Here is a 20370-nt window from a genome sequence, read left to right as displayed (position 1 = left end):
GACAGATCAGACTGGGTCAGGTAAAGTTTGATCAGGGGTCTGGCTTGGTTTCTCTGTGATTTGGCTCTGCCCTATTCCATGTGTTTGCTTGCCTCAGGCTGGATTGTGAAATGACTTGGATGCGAAATGACTTCTGGCAGAAGCTGAGGACACACAATCCCTCACTCATATCCAGGAGGAGAAAGAGAGAGAGAGAGAGGAGAGAGACCTCTTCCTACCATCAAACAACACTTCTGGATTTATTCTAACAGAACTAAACTGAACTAACCAGGAGAAAACCACATGTTGATTGGCATAGCCTAGGTAACTCATCCCTGAACCAATCAGTGTAGCAACAGGGCTGGGATTATCCTGAGTGGGTAGATCAGTGATGGTCTATCCTTGGAGCCTAGGATGCAGGCCATCCTAACTAAACTGCATGGCTACTTTTAAATAGCGAGAGAGATGAATGGATATTGAAAAGCCAAATGAATGTCTATTCATTTAACCCTCACAAAACTCTGTGAATTAGATCCCACAGAGAGAAGAGAAAAATGACCTCCAAGAAGTCAAGCAATTTGAGATCCCAAAGCTAGTAATTAGCAACACTGGGATCCAAACCCAGGTCTGTCTGACTCCAAAGCCCATGCACTTGGCTACTAGACTCTACTCTCCAAATTTTAGACATTGCGTGAGTCTCTCTGGTTGCCTTTTAAGAGGAACGTGTTCTTGTGATTGCCTCCAGCTGTGCTGGGGAACTCCTTGGGCCCCGGATGAATTACCTCTAATAAGGGGCAAGGACCCTCCAGAGAGTCTAGCCCATGAGATCAGCTTCAGAGGCCTCCGGATTCCAGCCTCACTTTGGGGAGCAGCACACACCTCCCTGGGCTCTGACCAAGAGGTTGCTATGAAGCCAGGGCAGACAGTCCCTGTTCTTCTCTCGGTGGTCATTCGTCAAGCAGTTACTGAGCATCTGTTCTCTCAGGACCCATCTGCCTCAACCAAAGCCTGAAGTGTTGTTTCCAGTGTCCTTGTCTCGTCTTTCACTTTGGTCTGTTCCTTTGTTTATCACGCCCAGAAGCCTTCTCCTCCTCCCCTGCATTGAACTTCTTGGACTAATGGTGGCTCTTTGTTTCAGGTCTGCACCCAGCCTATTTCCTTTCTTTAGACACAGCACCCCTAGGATAGTAACTTGATTTATCTCTTCTGTAAGTTTCAGGTAATTGACAATGGCTGCCTTGAGAAAGAGGCAGAGTCTGCATTCAGTCTCAGAGAGTAAGCACGTCATCATTGATTAGCAATATCTACCATGGGAATGGATGGGAGCAGCTGTCTGTATAGTGGATGTTTGATATTCCTGGGCTCACACACTCACCGAGGCTTGGATTCCCTGTGGGTGAATTTCATGAGCTAGCATAATAGTGACAAGCTCTGGCCCCCTGTCTGAATGAGATGGAGCTGTTTACATGTTAGGTACCAGAATGACGGCGAAGTCGGGAGAGAAAGACAAGCAAGAGTGAAAAGGCCTGGTACAGGCCAAAGAGCTCTGAAGTCTGATTTAGGACGTCTGGGTTGACTTCAGCTAAGCACCAGCTCACTCTGTGCCCCCAGGCAAGTCTCTGCCCCTCGCTTGGCCTCAGTTTCCCCATGTGATGCTGGACAACATCGGGGATTCTCAATGGGGGTGAAGCCACTTCCTAGGGGGTGATCTGGACTTCTATAGGGGCATTTTTCAGTATTACAATGATTAGAGGCTGCTTCTGGAATTTAGTGGGCAGGGGACAAGAATGTTAGATATCCTACAGTATCCAGGACAATCCCTCACAGTGAAGAATTATCCCATACCCTACACAACTGTCTTGTGTCCTACTGGACACTCATGTAGATGAAGAACTTGTTCATAGTTCTCTGACTCTGGAATCTAGCTCTGCTTTAAATATGAACACAATTTGTTTTTTTCACAACCAGTATACATACACCGAATTTTTTAAAAATTGAGTTACCATGTAAAGCAAGGATAAAGTACATTTAAAAAAAATAGTTGTGATTTCCAAAACTAACACAATATTATAAATCAACTATGTTTCAATAAGAAAGAAAAAAGGGGCTTCCCTGGTGGTGCAGTGGTTGAGAATCTGCCTGCTGATGCAGGGGACACGGCTTCGAGCCCTGGTCTGGGAAGATCCCACATGCCACGGAGCAACTAGGCCCATGAGCCACAACTACTGAGCCTGCGCGTCTGGAGCCTGTGCTCCGCAACAAGAGAGGCCGCGATAGTGAAGAGGCCCGCGCACCGAGATGAAGAGTGGCCCCCGCTTGCCGCAACTAGAGGAAGCCCTCGCATAGAAACGAAGACACAACACAGCCAAAAATAAATATAAAAATAAATAAATCAATAAAAGAGCCTTCCCTAAATTAAAAAAAAAAGAAAAAAAAATAGTTGTGATTTACATAATATAAAATTCACTCACTTTAAAAGTGTTCAATTCAGATAAGGTTTTAATCAATTCAGTGATTTGGTAAAACTGACAAGTTGGGCGACCATCACCACAATGCAATTTCAGAACATTTCCATCCTCCTTAAATGTTCCCTCGGGTCTGTTTGCGGTCAATTCTCATGTCCACCCCCAGCTCCAGGCAACCACTGATCTGTTTACTCTCTCTGCAGATTTGTCTTTTCTAGAAATTTCACATAAATAGAATCATACAATATATAGCCTTTTGTGTTTCTCTTCTTTTACTTAGCATGTTTCTTGAGGTTCATCCACATTGTGCCATGGATCATTATTATATAATATAAGGATATAATAATGATTTTTAAAAATTATGTATACAGGCGGCTTATATTATTTATGAGTTTCACTTCAGGTTAGTAAAGAGGGTATTATAAAATATTTTTTTTTATAGAAAGGGAGTCTCAGGACCGATTGGGAAGGACTGGTGATTTTTAAGGACCTTGACACCTGTGAGTTTTTAAATCCTGTGCTCTGAGAGGCTTAATTAGAAGGGCAACTGTAATCCAGATTTGAAGCAAACAGCAAATCTAAGCAATTGTCTTGCACCATGTGCTTTGATCATCAAACTGTGGCCTAGATTCAGATTCAGGCCAGAATCAGGGAGACTGAGAGGGATAAACAAACCCAAGGGAACCATCATGAAAATTACAGGAAGAGCTTCAGATTCTATTACTCAACCTGGGTTTCAGAGTGAATCACAGCACAGACGCAGGCTGACCCCGCAGGCCCGACCCTGAGAGACCCATGTGGTCCAGCCCCACCTTCTCCACATGCAGAAAGGGAGGCCTGGAAAAGGGCTGGGGAGCAGGGGGACGGACCAGCCACACAGCCAGACCAGGCCTGGGGGATCCTGGGAGCCTGATAATTAGACGCCTCTTCAATCAGACATTCTTTAGTCGTTTAGAGAAGAGTCTGAGCCGTGCAGGAAATGGCTGAGACGGAGAGCAGAGCTCCATCTCTCTCCTTCCTGACCCAAGCAGCTCTGGCCCAGACTTTTCTTCCCACCGACGCTTCCAGCTCAGGAGGCAGCACTTACCTGTTGTTACTCAGGCAGTGCTTTTGGAAGGTCTCACCACCTGCACCCACTTTAGGTGGTTTATCAGAGTATGCCTGTTACTTTACCTCCGTGGAGTCCTGGAAAACAGAATGATCGCCATCTCCTTACGTTTATCGTGCTTTCTTGGCCCTCCTTGCAGGGACTGGAGACAGTAGATTTGTCCTTGGATCTGGCTCTGTGCTCAGTCAGGCTCTACTTACTCTTCAGGCTGCCTTGCTAAAGAAGAAAGGAACATTCATTGGAGAAGTAAATCTGACCCTGGGAGATCAGGCCATGCAGGAAGGTAGCCCAAGCATGGCCCTGGGACTCTCTCTCCACCACCCCTAAATCTGTGGTAGACAGGGAATCCCAGGGTTGGGCTCAGCACCCCCAGGGGGCCCTCACTGGAAGTGGGGTATGTGGAGGGGCAGGGATCCAGCGCTCTGGGCTGTTTTGATACTCCAGGTGAGGTCATCATACAACTCTGGTTTTCAGGTTTTGGAATCTTTAGAAAACACAGACCTTGGCAATTCGTTCACACAAGTACTAGTTATCTGCAAAGAAAGCATCATTCCGAAGGGGCCTCTGGTGCCCACGGCAGCCCACTGAGCCCCGGCAACCGGCGAGCGTTCCTAGCTCGCAGCTGCGCAGGGATGAGGGCGGGGATCTGGGCAGGATGGCAGCCTCGCCTCACCTGTGGGGCTGTCCACGTGGTGGAGGCCCAAATGCCTGTATGCAGCCTGGCAGTTCTTTCCGAGACCTGGGCACCAGCCTTCCATATATCCATGGCAAGCTCCAAAGCTGGACTGAGAGGTGTTTCTCAGTTATAAGCAGACATTCAGGTCTTTCTGTGCAGCCTCTGTTGGGTTTGAGCTTTGGCCTGGGCCCCGCTTGATAGCAGCATAAGAGCTGGGCCACCTGTGTGAGCAGGGAGAGGCGGGCAAGAGGCAAGCGCCCCGCAGCCCAGGCTCTGATGTCAGAATAGCTGGGGCAAAGGCCGGCAGCACAATTCACATCTCCTACTGCTCTCCTCATTCCCAGTCATTTTCTTGCGTTTATGATGGAGGAATCACTGGCTGTGGTACAATCACTAGGTTGTAAACAAAGCATTATGGCTGGAGGTGAGAGGAAAAACAAATAGCTGGCGCTTCAAAATCTGGCTCCTTTAAGGCTTCCGTAGCAAACTTCCCAGGTGTAGAGCAATCCGGAGCTCCTGGAGCCCGCCAGGAAGCTGCTGGATTACAGACATTTGCAAAGGAAAAAGAAGAGAGAACAGTCAGCCTGGTTTAGATAAGCGGTGCACATCTAGCCTTGGGAAGCCAGGAGTGTGTGTCTTGCAAGCAAACAGCAGTACCTGCCAGAGCAGCGAGAAAACTGAATTCAGGGCTTTTAAAAAATGAAATGATCATAACCCCCGCTTTTAAGAACTGTAGCAAGAAATGATAAGGTTATTTTTAACTCAGTTATTTGCTCACTGCTGATGAAGCACACGTTTTCCTTACACCCAGGTGGATGTAGAGAGAAAGCTGGGCAGCATGGAGAGAGGTTAGAACCACAGGCCTTGGGCCATTGGTCAAACTGTATTTGCTTCTGATCCCTCAACTTCCTATGTTTGTAACCCTCCGATCCTCAGTTTCTCATCTGAAGCTTAATAGGGCTGTTGTGAGGATTAAATGAGATCCATGGAAAGTGCTTAGGACCAGGCATATGGCAAGTATCCTATCAAGCATTAGTGGTTATTAAGCATGTGACCAATTTGCATATGCAGCAGATAACTTGTGAATTAGCTAATGTTTATGGTCCAGGGATGGGATCCTGTCACCGTGCACAGGCGAAGTTATCCACCTCTTCTCCCTTCTTGGTGCACTTACATGGGCAGGGTCATTCTTTTCCAGTAGGGCCTGGCTCCATTCCAAGATGTGCTTCTCGTCCAGAAAATGTTAAATTGGGCAAGATCCAAACAAATCATCTTGTCCAGACTATTTAGTTTTTTAAGTGTATAATTCAACGGTTTTTAGTATATTTTCAGAGTTGACCAACCACCACCATAATCTAATTTTGAATCATTTTCATCACCCCACCTCACAAAAATGGTACCCAGGAGCAGTCATTTCCCAGTTCCTCCCTGCCCACCCCCCCAGCCCCCCAGCCTTAGGTAACTACTAACCTACTTCTGTCTCTATAGATTTGCCTATTCTAAACATTTGATAAAAATAGAATCATATAATATGTAGTCTTTTATGACTGACTTTCACTTAGCCTAATGTTTTCAAGATTCATCATCAGTCAATGGGCATTTGGTTGTTTCCACTTTATGGCTATTATGAATATTGCTGCTGTGAATATCCATGTACAAGTTTTCGTGTGGACATACTTTTTCATTTCTCTTAGGTACCAGGATTGGAACTGCTGGGTCTTATGGTAACTCTATGTTTATCCTTTGAGGAGCTGCCAGACTTTTCCAAAAGTGGCTGCACCATTTTACATGAACACTAGCAATGTACGAAGGTTCCAATTTCTCCACATCTTCACCAACACTTGTTATTGTCTTTTTTATTATAGTCATTCTGGTAGGTATAAAGTGCTGTCTCATTATGGTTTTCATTTGTATTTCCCTGATGGCTAATGATGTTGAGCATCTTTTCATGTGCTTTTGTACTGGCCACCTGTATACTTCTTTGGAGAAATGTTGTCGGGCTGCACTCCACAGGCCTGTAAGCCTTAGTAGTTGCCGAGCCATGAGACCAAATAAAGAGCCTGGAGACAGCAACAGAAACATCAGTGGTTCATGGGACAGGGGATCTTACACAAATGGTCCTGGAGGGACACCCTACTGTGTGTGGCAGACCATGGGCAGGAATGGCAGCAGTCTTTGCTACTGGGGGAGAAGGAGGCTACCATTTACAGGGGGAATTGACATCAGGTGGGCTCATCATTAGTTACCAGGGACTAATTAAGCTCTATAATTAAGAGAATTGGATAGTCATGTGAGTGAAGTGGGACTGGTCAAGCAGGGGACGTACAGAGAGCAAGAGAACAGCCATCTTGAATGGCCTGACCATACAAACGTCTTCTGTCCATTTTTAAATTGGGTTGTTCATCTTTTTGTTGTTGAATTGTAAGTGTTCTTTATATATTCTGGATTCACACCTCTTATCTGATATATATAATTTGCAAATATTTTCTACCATTCTGTGGGTTGTCCTTTCACTTTCTTGATGGTCTCCTTTGAAGCACAAAAGTTTTCAATTCAAATATAGTCCAACTTGTCATATTCCATGGCAGAGGTCAGTCCTATAAGGTGTTTGTCTCTATTTACATAATTCATTAGAACATTTCATGAGGGGAAAATCCATCTTCACTGACATTAGCCCTGGGATGGAGAGAAGCAATCCCAGGCTTCCAGTTCAGTGTTAGCCACGCACGGAAGAGTGGGTTTGCAGTTTCAATCAGGCATATTTATTTACATGTGGAAATTCCCAGTGGGAAGCTGAAGAACACAACTTAGGAAATTTTCCAAGTGGGAAATTGAACAGTACACTGAGCTCCTTTTATTTCCATTTAATTTACCATCGGTAACATTACCATTATTTTGTTAATCATTTCACTAGCAATGATGTAACTTGGGACTGAGGTAATTGCAGCCAAATGAGGAAGATGCTCGTCTGCAATATTTAGTTAGCAAAGGCTTTCATTCACCTTTTTGGGGATGGGTATTAGTTCTTTCCTTTATTCCTGGAGCAGAGAGCTGCCTTGAAATATTTGAAGATAATAAGAGCTCCCTGCAGCTTAATGAACTCTACACTTGGTTGAAGAGAGGTTTCCGTAATTTTCAGCTCACTGCTGCCTGAAAATGTATCACACTGCACAGGGAAGTGGCTTCCTGAGACTCTAAGAAGCTGGTGGTGTGAAACAGGCCATGCCTGCCCCACGGTCAGAGCAACACAGAGTCAATAATCATGACTTTGCCTTCAGAAACCTACTCTACTATTTGATAGCTGTGTGACTTTGGACAAGTTACTTACATTCTCTGAGTCTCTGTTTTCGTGGTAATACTACTTATCTCGCAGATTGTTGGGCAGTAAATGAGGTAAGATGGGTAAAAGGCTCAGGACATTCCTTGGCCCATAATAGGTGTCCATTAAATGCTCTTTTTTTTTTTCCTGAAAAAGTGTTCGTGTGGAGAACTTTTCTGCCGAGTCTCAGGATTCTTTGGGAGCCAAGGGCAAGAAAACTTTTGAGGAACTACTGGACAGGAGGTACCTTTTGGCTGGCAGGAATTAAGACGTTGGAGGGGCTACACACTTGCTCGTGAGGGGACTCCGTCTCCATACTCACCGTTAGAGTCCAGGGATCGCCTCTATCTGAAAGCTGGAGACCCCATGTGACCCAGCCCTGCTTACTTCTGCACTTCACCCTTGACCACTCCCCCCACTAGCTCCGCCCATTACCCTCACTCCCTCCACCCCACCGCTCCCCCCCCTATTTCCTCTGATGTGCTAGACATCCCTCCTCAAGGTCTTTCCATAAGCTCTCCCTCTGCCTGGTCTATTCTCTCCCCTCACCCTCTCCACCTGGCTGAAGCCTCCCCATCCCCCTGGTCTTGGTTTCTTTGTCATTTTGGCGTGTCCTCACTGGAAAAGCCCCTGACAGGCTCTTACAGATCACCCCGTGCTTCTCGAAACAGCACAGATTGCTTTGTAGCTAACTGGGCTTCTGTTTGTGTGGGATTTTTCACTTAAAATATCTTCACCACCAAACAGTTTGTTCCTTGAAGCCTGGGTCTGGGAGTATTTTGCTTACACCATCTCCCTTAGAGGTGTTCAGTAATATTTGTTGAAAGGATGAGTTCAACATTGGGGAAAATGAAGAGGGGGCTTTGGTGCTGACTGTTGAACTCTCACAGTCTTGGGTTAAGACTTTTAAGCAAAGGCAGGATGAAAGTATTAATAACGGACACAGTGTGCTTTCTATCAGCCAGGAGCTCTTCTAAGTACTTCTGTGCATTACTTATTCAATCTTCGTAACCACCCTATTACTATCATCCCTATTGTAAAGATGAGTCAACTGAGGCATAGAGGTCTTTCTCAGGTAATAAGTGGCTGAGCCATGACTTGGACCTAGACACTCTGGCTGTAGAATGCATGCTTTTCACCTCTACATTATACTGTTCAACACACATTCCTTCTCCACTAGAATATGCTCTCTTTCTCCAATTCTCCTCTTCCCACCACACCCACACATGTTTTGGGCCTCAGGTTCAAGGTGAAATAGCACTTCCTTAGGGAAACCTTCTCAAGCCCTGGGTCACCAGCACTTGTAGCATCCTGAATTTCCTATCCACAAATCCTGATTGGTTACTTCCTTGCCAATGGCAGGCCATACTTTATTTATCTCTGGACTCTCTGTAGCAACTAGCACAAGGCTCAGCATGTAGTAGGTGCTCAAAAACTTGTGGTCAAAATGGAATACTCCAGTATCCTCAGAAATCAGCTGTTAATGATACCTACATTTGGCGATATGTCAATACATATAAAATATGCGCTAAGTTTGACCCATTTATCCCACATCTAGGAATTTACTTTAAGGAGATATTCATGCAAGTACAAAATGATGTGGATGCAAGAATTGTTGATAAAGGCAAAAAGTTAAGAACAACCTAAGATGGTGATCAATGAGGGACTAGTTAAATAAATTATGTTCTCGCCACATAATGAAATCCTGTGCAGCTACTGAAAAGGATAATGTAAGGAAATTTACAGGTGATGACACAGAACCTTATCCATATTATATTGGTGAGTGTTAAAAAAAAAAGCAGGAGATTAATTAATAACTCGTGCTGAGAGCTTACTGTCAGGTACCATGCTAAGCCCTTTTACATACATTAGCTCATTCAATCCTCACATTGGTCCTATGAAATAGGTTTATTCTGTTATGATCCCTAATTTATAAACAAGTAAACTGAAAAGTAAGTGGTGAAGCCAGATTTCAGCCCACAGTCATCTTCAGAGCCTGTAATCTATATTATACCGTCTCTCTGATCCTGTTAAGTAACGTTGCATAAACATTATGGCAGAGACTGCCAGATACCCCTGGATATCCATTTCTCCATTCTTTCATGGTAATAAGATTTCTAGTTGGGCACATGGCTGCCAGAACAAGGACTACATTTCCCAAAGTCCCCTGCACCTGGGTATGGCCATGTACCTTAGTTCTGGCCAATGGGATATAAGCAGAAATATTGTGTATTCCTTTGGCATTTCTCTCTCTCTCTCTCTCTCTCTCAACCTCTCTTTTGTTCCTTCCTCCTTCTGCTTTCTAGAATGCAGATGCTGTCCTTTGGACCATGAGGTGGAGGCCATATACAATATAATGACAAGAGAGCATAAGCCTGGATGACTGACACCAGGGAGAACCTTGCCAGTCCCGAACCACCCACCAAGACTTGCAGGTGAGAGAGAAATGAGCTGCTATCACGTTTCCATCATCTTTATTTTGGTTGCCCGTCATTTGTAGCTAAACATAACCTAATACACGCACACACACAGGCATGCATGTGCCTAGACACATTCCTGCAAGGATGTTCATCATCATGTTAACAGTGGCTGACTTAGGAGTGCAGGATCTGTAGTGATTTTTACATTATCTTCATTCTCTGGGTACATGGGCCACTTCTTACAAAAGCACTACATCAAAAAAAAAAAATATATATATATATATATAGCATAATACCCTCTACCTTCTGCCCTACAGTTTCAGTTCAGTGACCAAATTCTCATCTGCCCTCAGCCCATCTGTAGCACTGTGACTCTGGGTGACAGCTTATCATGACTCTGGTTGACAGCTCTCCGGGGTGTACTTCTGGTTTACCTACATTGAGGTTCAAGCTTACATCTGCAAAAATGCATCTGCAATACACCATCATGTTAGGAGGGGGGAAGAAATATTAGCTCCATGCCCTCCTCCCCAGGAGGGGAAGAAAACCAGAAAATCAAGCTAGTTAGTGTCTCTAAAGAGAAGACAGATGGAAATATACCTGGAGTTCGTTCATTTATTCAATAAATACTGATGGAGGGCCTACCTGTCCCAAGCTCTGTTCTAGGTATGGGGATACAGCAGTAAGCAGGAAGGAGTCTTTGTTGTCATGAGCGCACAGCCTAGAGAAAGGGACAAACATCACCCAGCGCGTGTTGAGAGGCCTCCGTGTTACCTGCCTTGCTAAGCCGGTTTGTGCTTGAACCCATCTGCTAGTGATAGTTCCGCTTTCCAGAAGATCTCAATGTCTCATTACCTCATTCAATCACCGCACAAACATTTTCTGTGTGCCTAAAAGCGCCAGGCAGTAAACTGGGAATTTAAAGGCAGGCAGGATCATCTGTTCTCGATTCAGCCAGTCTGATGGGCGTGGCAGCACTATAAATGGCTGCAACCGAATCAGACAGGAGTCAGATCCTCCACAGGCCTCTGTCTGAAGATCAAAAAGAGCTCTTGACTTGACTGGAGGAGGGATGCCAGGAAGTCTTTGGGGCCACAAGGGCTAAGTCCTGAGAATGAATGAAAACCGCAGGGCTATCTCTCAGGCCCAGTGAAAATGATTCTTTCTGAAGTGCAGGCATCAGCAATAGTAAAATTCCTGCGGGCCCTTTATCTGTCAAGTACACCAGAGGTCTCAGCTAAAGCCTAAAAATGGGATTCAGCTGTCCATGTGATGAACGGATGAGTTGGGCTTCCTAATCCTGAAATGTGGCTGGAGTTGAAGGGGAAAAACGGGGTTGGGGAGGTGAGGGGGTGCGTGTCTGCTCAGCTCTGGATCCCCAGCCTGGTCCCATAGACCCGTGTCTGAGCCCTACAGGACAGGCAGAAGCTAGAGAAGCTGTTTTCATGGGACTGTGTGAGACCTGGGACACAAGCAGCCTGATGAAGGGACAAGCAGTGACCCTGTTAGTGGGAGGGGGAGGCAGTTTGGCAATATCTGTTAAAAGGTAAAAAAAAAAAAAAACCTTCAAATACTGGGACTCAGTGGTTCTCTTTCTCAATCTGTCCTTTAGAGGAACACCCACACCTGCCTATAGGGAGGCACGTAAAGAATGGTGACTCGGGCACTGTTTGTCATCATTGAGAAACGAGACAAAACAACAACAAAAAATGGAAGGAGAGGAAGCCACTTCAATGCTGGTCTATAAATAAACCTCATTTGTTCTGTTATGCAGTAATATGCAAAAATTAAGAAGAGTCTGGTGGAGGTATGAACTGACATGGAAAAATCCATAGCACATACCCATGGGTGAAAAAAGGGTAAGTTGTGGAACAAGAGAGTATGATACCATCACAGGAAACAGTAATCAATTGTTCCCATAGAAACTGTATAGAAGAGAGCCTGGCAACATAAATGCCAAATTGACAATATAAATTAGTTCTGGGGAAAGGGAGAGAAGAATCAGTGTTGCAGAGGCCTTATCTTTACTGCTTTGGTTTGTTTAGAAAGGTGACATAGTTGTGCATGACTTGTGTAATCTTAAAGACTGTTTTTTTTGGTTAAGTATTAAAATATATTAGTAGCTGGTGGCTGGCAGGCTCCCCTTTTCCCAACCTCCAAGGAACACAATTCCTATGCCGTCAATTACAGGATCATCCCAAACCAGCCCACTTCCCCCAGCATGTGTCTTGCCTGGCTCTGCACTCAAACAGCCCTCTGCCTCTCAGGACGGTCTCAGAGGCCAGGCACTCATCTTCTCCCTTCCAAGATTCCATTAGAGTTGTTTGCAGGGCTTTGACATTTGTTCACCCAGAGCTAACTGCAGGGCGATTCTACGATTACAGCCGTGGTTTTTTGTTTTTTTATTTTTTTTCAGTAAAGAGAAAGGTTGAACATGTAATGTTAACACTCAACCTGGTGTAAAAACATTTCAACCCAAAGACTTTGGAAATTGATTTTTGTGGTGAGCAACCTGGGAAACATTTGTTAGAAGTTGCTCATGTTTTGAACTACGAATTGGCAAGAGGTGGTGTGGCTGTTCATTTAGAGCCGCGGTTCTCAAAGGGTGGCCCCCAGATCAGCAGCATCACCGTCACCTGGGAATTTGTTAGATATGCACCCGTGTTCAGGCCCCACCCAGACCCACGGAATCAGAAACTTTGAGGAGAAGGCGCAGAAGCTGGTGTATTAAGAAGCCCTCAGCATGATTCAAGTGCACACTCAAGTTTGAGAACCTCTGATTTACATGGCAGGATATAAATGGCCTCTGGGATAGCTAATCTGCGCATCTACAAAGTGACAGCCTGAGCCAAACTCTGTTCACGTTTCTACTCTCCTTCAGAGCTCAGCTGAATCATCACTTTCTCAGGAAGCATTTTCCAGCTCTGTGCTTCCATCACCCCCTGTATCAGAGGCATATTTTACATTGATTTGTGTGCTTGTTTGATTAATATTTGTCTCCCGCCGCCCTTACCACGCGCAATAATCTGCTTGAGTAGACTACAGTGCTGGGCACATGGCAACTGCTCCATACGTATTTGTGAATGATGAATGAATGAACAAATCCTTCACATAGAGTTTTTCCCTGACTTTTCAAACATTTCCCACAAATTGAGAATGAAGCTTTCTTCATCAAGATCATCACTATTTTTCCAGGTTTGAAACCTTGGTAGCCTTTTAAACTTGTCACATTCATGCATCTTCAGTTACCAGCCAGTTGCCAATTCTTGTGGCTTCTTCCACTGGAATGTCTCCCCTGCCTGACAGGCATCCCCACTGCCAGCCCGTCGCCGAGCCCATCAGGACACTCACAGGTCAGGCGAGCCGTCTCTCAGGCGACTCCAATCTCGCCTCAGCTGACTTGATCAATTTCCTTTAACTATTGTGATCATTCAAATTACAGATAGCAACTATTAGTATCTGATTGGCATTTTACAGTTTCCAAAGTGCCTTTACTTACGTTAAAATATCAGCAATCATTTATTGGTGTCTTTTGTGCCAGGCATTGAAGTAATTCCTGTGAGCAGGAAGAAGGCATTTATTATTTATTCTATGTTTTCATGGAAGGATAGAGCTGGAGCTGGAGGGGCCTAAGTAACTGGTGCACAATTACTCAGCTCCTAACTGCAGGGGTAGGATCTGACCTCTCATTCTGGCTGATTCTGTGACCTATCCTCTAACACTCTCTACTTATCCTTTATCCACAGTCCCTCAGGTATTTGGATTCCATACCTGGTGCTTCCTGGTCACTCCTCCATGTCCTCCTTCTGCTCAAAGCCATGCAATGAGAATAAGCGTGTACACTGGAGAGAAGATGAGCTCTGGACACAGACGTGGGTTCAGGTCCAAGCTGTGTGAACCACAGCAAATTATTTATCCTCTCTGAACCTCAGTTTCTTTTTCTGTAAAGTAAGGAAAGTTAAAACTCTGACCTCATAAGATTGCTATGAGGACCAAGTTAGACAGTGCACTTACCGGCATACTTAGCATAAGCAATAATCAATGCTAACTATTATTATGTCTACTTCTAATTCTTTATACATCAAATCTGAACTCTAGCCACCTTTCAAGGCTGCATGTAATCTGGGCTCCTCTTTTCCTCTCTAACTGCATCTCTCTTTATTCTACAAAGGCTTATCTTTTTGTTCTCTCAGTACATATGATAATCATTGCCATTACCCTATTTCCGATTATAAAACAGGTGGATGCTCTTTGAAAAATAAAATCAAACAATAAACAAAACTATAGAGAAAAGAAAAAAAATTTTTTCCTGATTCCTGACTGCCCCCCCCCGAGAAATAAGCACTGCAAAACATCCTTTCTTACATCTATGTATGTATGTTTGTGTGTGTAATTGTACCTAGATAGTGTTCTGAAATCTTATTTCTTTCACTTAACTATATTGAATAGACATCTTTTCATGTTAGTAAATATAGATCATATCACCATTTATAACAGTTTTGTAGTATGGTTTACCATATAATAACATATTACAGTCTATTGATGGACTGTATTGGTTAACTACTGCTACATAACAAATCATCCGCAAACTCAGTGGCTTAAAACAATTTTAAGCAGTATACATATTCTATATAAATTATACATATTCTATATAAATTCCATACATATATCACATGTCTGCAGGTTGGCTGGAGTTTGGCTGAGCTAGCCTGGCCTCAGCTGGGCTGTTCTGCTTCAGTCTATAGCTGCTCTATCTATAGGCTGGCAAAGATGGCTCTTCTCCATGTGTCTCTCATCCTCTTTCTGGGGCCAAAGAGCCAACTGAGTCATGCTAGGGAGAATACAAAAACACAGGAGGGAAAGCAGAAACACTTGAAGTCTCTTAACGTTTAGGCTTAATGTCACTTCTGCCCACATACCACTGACCAAAGCTCACCACATGGCCAAGTCTAAACTTTGCTTATAATGAAGACATGTGCAGATTGGGGTGAAGAAGACCAACCATTCAATCTATTACATAGATAATTAGTATGGTTTCCAGTTTTTTATTATTATGAGCCATTTTGAACCTCTCTGAACATACACTTTTGTTTACATGTCCAATTTCTTCTTGTGATAAATTTCTAAAGTCAAATTGCTATGGCAAAGTGCATATGTATTTCGAATCTTGAGGCATATTATCTAATATTATTCCAAAAAGATTGTATACTCAGAATAACAGTGCAATAAAGTGCTTATTTCCTCACTTTTGCCACTACTAGGTTTTGCCAATTAAAAAAAAAATCTTTGCTCTGATAGAAGAAATATGACATCTTAATTTTATTACATTTCTTTGATTACTAGTGAGGTTAGAAATATTTTTGTTTGTTGGTCTTTTAGATATATATTTTTTGAATGACTTCTTCATGCTCTTTACCTCAACACACTCTTTTTCAAATAAAATCAGATTTTCACAAAACTAGGATGAAGTCACTGCTAGCTTCTCTTAAGCCAACTCTTATGGAATTCTGTATGCTGTTACCTCAGCACCTTTACTGAGCAGAATACAATCAGCTAAGTTGGCAAGAAGGCAAAAAAATGGAAGGGTTCATGCCCTTCACTTGACTGGGAAAAAGCCACGGATATGAGATAGCTACGGAAGGTCAGAACCTGGAACCAGTCTTCCGTGAAGGGTAACAATTCCTGCTCCTGATGATGCTGACTCAGAAGGAAGAGGCCTACTACAAACTCACTATTATTTTTTTCTAATGCAAAGGAAAATTTCTCTGTAACCAATGTCATGGGATATCTAAATGGTTTCTAGTTAAGGGCATTATTATTTCAATACGTGTACATCTAAAATCACAGTCCCCGTTGGCAGGCTCTGGGAAGAAAATGGCAAATCCTATATCCCTCTAGTGTGGCTAGAGATGCTGTGATGTCAGAAAAGAATGTCCAGAGACCCTTCCTTCCCATCCCTTTGCCTTCTTCCAGATTGCTTGACAGGAAACCTGAGAGCTGGGGAGACTGGGACGATTGGGCTGGAAGCCTAGTGCTATGAGAATAACATGACACTAAAAGCTTATATTTACACAGCGCTTTTTAGATGCCTGGCATTGCCCTAAGCACTTTACATGTGCGTTCACTCATTTACTCTTTGCAACGACCACATGAAATAGGTATTACAGGTAGACCTTATGTTACTGCACTTTACTTTAGTGCGCTTCGAAGAGATTGCATTTTTTTACAAATTGAAGGTTCGGGGTAACCTGTGCTGAGGAAGTCTATCGGCGCCATTTTACCAACAGCATTTGCTTCCTTTGCGTCTCTGTGTCACATTCTGGTAATTCTCACAACATTTCAAGCTTTTTCATTATTATTATATTTGTTATAGTGATCTGTGAGCACTGACCTTTGATATTACCCCCTACAACTTGCTGAAGGCTCAGAGGATGGTTAGCATTTTTTAGCAATAAAGTATTTTTAAATCAAGGTATATACATTTTTAAAGACATAATACTATTGCACACTTAATAGACTAGAGTATGGTGTAAACATAACTTTTTTATGCACTAGGAAACCAAAATATTCATGTGACTTACTTTACTGTGGTGGTATGGAACCAAGCCCACAATATCTCCAAGGTGTGCTTGTATTATTATACCTATTTTATGGCTGAGGAAGCCGAGACAAGAAGGTTATATTTGCCCAAGGACCCACAGCTAGTAAATGGTGGAGTCAGGATTCAAACTCAAGTGGTCTGTCTCCAGAGTCTGTGCTTTAATCAATTTGCTAGAATTTCCCCAAATGCACAGCTTGTCCGCAAGTGGATTCTAAGGAACATTGATCCTGCAGGATGCTGAATGTTGTTAAACAAAAAAGGAAACTTTGGGTCAGGGTTATCAGGTCTCTTTCCCTCAGCACTTCTTAGGACCTACACTATACCAATCTCAACGGTAGGGAGGGATAGACTGGGACTTTGGGATTACCATGTACATACTGCTATATTTAAAATAGATAAATATATTTTTTACAGTAGGTCCTTGATGTTAAGGTTATTTCTGTCTATATGTCTATTTATGTTGTTGTGTCTACATGGTGGAAATATCTAGGATCTCTTAAGCATCTCTTCCCACCTCCAAGTTCAGTGACGTCACGTTGGTAGCTTGAAGTCAGCCATGGGAAGAGTATTTACACCACCAAAATTGGCAAGGGCTCCAAACTGGAGCTCTTTTGAAGGGGAGGAGGTCTGTTTTTGTAGAACTGGATGTTAAACGTTTACCAGCACACCACTGCAGACACATATGCTTAAAATACTAACTTCACTGTAAGTGCAATTTTGAGAAAATGACTCAATGTCTTTGAACTTTGATCTTCTATTTCTTCAGATGGTTTGTGAGGGTTACATAACTAGACTGGATTAAAGCAGTTGTTCCCACACCTGGCTGCACATCAGAATCACTATAGATTCCCAAGTGTTCCTCAAGACCTACAGCATGAGAATCTCCAGGATGGTGCCCAGGGATCTGCATTTTAAATAAAGCTCCCAGGACACGTGGACCTGCATTTGGGAACAAGTGGTTAAACCACCAGCAGGAAAAAATAAGGAAATTTCTGGACTAACGAGCTCTGAAGAGTTATGTTTCTCTTCCACCTCCAGCATAAGCAGCAAGCATAAAATCAAGATTTCTCTTTCCCAAGTGGGACTTGATACAGGGCTGAGGCAGAGAAAGGGTCTCCCTGCTCCCCAGAGCTACTCTGTGTCCGTAATTCTCTGTAGGTAACCAAACTAGGATAGGACCATTTCTCTAGGCCATCCGAAGGATGTGCAAATAACTCAGTTTTTTGAAATTGCACTTAGTAATGCTCTTTACTATCACGAGCTTTTTTACTTGTCTTTCATCCAAATCTCAACATCAAGGCTGAGACACCAGGATCAGTGCAGGCCGTTCTAAGCCTCTGTGCATCATTCACATCTGAACAAGGCTAACGGCCGAAGCTGATGTACTGAATCAGACCCGAGCCGGACATCCCAGACACTGCTCCACCTCTCCATCGACTATCAGAGAGGTCATTAGTTTGGGCTCAGTTTCAAATGTTTTACCTTTATTACCTAGCAGATATGTATGTATATGTATGTATTTACACATACACACCTGGTTATAAAATCAAAGATTGTAAGAGATCATAATAATAAAACAAGATTCCCTTTTCCCAGTCCTCTTCAATCCCACTCCTCCTCCCCAGAACCAACCTCTTTTAATTCGTTAAACAATTTGTTTTAAATTTTTCTTGCCGTCACCTTTAAATCCTTAAGTAATGTATTTATAACTCTATTTTTTGATACATCCGTCTTAGGCAGTATCTGTTATTACCTTTCTCTACAGCAGAAGAGGGTTTTACTTACTTATACTACCCTAACCTTCCCAGCATCTATTACCCTTCCGATTTCCATAATTGGTTACTTCAGACATCTTACACATAGATTTTATTGCTTATCCCATCGACACCAGATTGTATTTCAAGTTCTCACTTCATCAGAAAAATTTTAGTGTTCCTACTTTCTCCTCTGCTTTTCTGCACCCACCCCTTTCCACTCCCAGGTAGTGTCTTCCGCCTTTCCACATTATGAAGGCTAGAAGGAGCCTCTTCTGCGAGATGCAACCTGCCCAGCCATGGCTGAGATCTGAGATTAAGTGACTACTGTGATCTTCCTGGTTCAGCATACTCAGGCCTGTCATCAAATGTTGGGTCACATATAATGGCAAGAAACACAGAACATAATTTTGAATTCCCTCAGCTATCCTTGTATCTATTTAAGGAAAAAGGCTCTCCACCCCACCCCAATCACAGGAGTTGCCTCATTAAACCAAATACCATAGAACAGTGTGAGAAGCCAGGGCAGAAGAAGGTGTAAGGGGAAGAAATCCTATTAGAGTTCCCAGCAGGAGGGTCATTGGAGACACACACACACACACTAATGGAAGAATGACCTGGGGCTACATTCACGTTCACGTGGTCTCTGCTCCAGTCACCGAGGGGGAAAAATGTGCTGTTTGCTTTCAGAAAACATTCCAAAGGCACTGCTTAAACCACACAAGACGTTTTGTTCTTTCAACATCCTTTAGGATAGAGATGGAGACAAAAACATGACTTAAAAAAATCCTTGCTGTCACTACTGTTATAAAACTCTGTAAGATTTTGAAAATTTATGGTCAAGATTTCTCATTAGCTAAAATATTCCTATTATGAATGTTATTAGTTTATGTAGCCGTGCGTTGAAGAGATTTTGAGTCACTCATAATTTTGTCCTTGTTTCCGTATCTACTAATTCATAAATAAGGAAAACAGCATTTAGAAATAATTTGATCTTTTAAAAGAAGTTTAAACTATATCTCTGCAGTTTCCACACACTTACCAAACAGCAGAATTACTTTGCCAATTCTGAAATATACAAAAGGATGAACATGCAAGTCAATTAAAAACTATGTAAATGTGTACATGTCAACTAAATGACTCATCCGTATGCAAACCCAGGGTTCTTCTGTGGGCTCAAAACCGTATGATAGTCTTAGGCTCTGAAATTTTAAAACATCAGGGTGGGTGAAAAAACAGAAACATTTAAATATGTACAACTGATATGCAAGAAGTTTCCTAACTCAGAAAGGCAAAAATAATTCATAGATAATAAAATAATTAATTAGGATAAACCAGCATTGTATCATTGGTTAATTGCAGCAAACCACAAGTCTAGATGACTGACCAGTAAATGCTGCATTCTTCTTTTTTTCTTGGCCATGTGGCTCGCGGGATCTTTGTTCCCTGACCAGGAATTGAACCTGGGCCTCAGCAGTGAAAGCGCTGAGTCTTAACCACTGGACCACCAGGGAATTCCCTGCATTCATTTTGTAATCCAACAGATAATTATTGAGCTCCTACTATGTGCCAGGGTACAATACAGCAGTTAATAAAACGGACAAAAATCCCTGTCCTCCTGGAACTTACATTCTAGTGGAGGGAGAAAGAAAATAAAAAAGATAAATTGGTAAAATAGATAGTATATTAGATGGCAATAAGAGCTATGAGAAAAATAAAAGAGGGGGAGGGGATTGGGAGCGTGAGTGTGGGTTGTACAACTTTAAATTGGCTGGCCAGAGAAGTCTCAATGAGAAACTGACTTTTGAGGCCAGACCTGAAGGAGACGAGGGAATAAGTCAGGGGACCAACTGGGGAGAAGAGCTTTTTAGGCAGAAGGAAGAGCCTCAGCCAAAAGTGTGCCTTCCAGTGTGAGGAACGAGGGTGAGGAAGGAGGGCAAGGCCAGGGCGGCTGGAGGTGGGTCCGTTGGGGAGCAGTAGGGAATGCTTCAGAGAAGTAAGTGATGGGATGTGAGGCTGTGTAGGGCTTTGCAGGTGAATGTAAGGAC

At 43.2% G+C, this 20370-nt stretch overlaps 1 long non-coding RNA gene and 1 other non-coding gene across 2 annotated transcripts; both read right to left on the bottom strand.

The window, feature by feature from the left end:
* Window positions 1-4689: 4689 nt before the first annotated feature.
* LOC132369892 (uncharacterized) lies at window positions 4690-13768 on the bottom strand. Its single transcript, XR_009504484.1, has 3 exons — window positions 13739-13768; window positions 13467-13523; window positions 4690-4765 (listed from the first exon to the last, which is right to left on the bottom strand). It is a non-coding gene; the product is annotated as an uncharacterized LOC132369892 (long non-coding RNA).
* Window positions 13769-19764: 5996 nt separating this feature from the next.
* TRNAE-UUC (transfer RNA glutamic acid (anticodon UUC)) lies at window positions 19765-19836 on the bottom strand. Its single transcript has one exon. It is a non-coding gene; the product is annotated as a tRNA-Glu (tRNA).
* Between the last annotated feature and the right edge of the window lie 534 nt (window positions 19837-20370).

Source organism: Balaenoptera ricei, chromosome 8, assembly GCF_028023285.1.
Source record: "Balaenoptera ricei isolate mBalRic1 chromosome 8, mBalRic1.hap2, whole genome shotgun sequence".
NCBI classification, from domain to species: Eukaryota; Metazoa; Chordata; class Mammalia; order Artiodactyla; family Balaenopteridae; genus Balaenoptera; species Balaenoptera ricei.
Note: the sequence above shows the minus strand (reverse complement) of the source record. Positions and strands in the feature narration are given on the sequence as shown.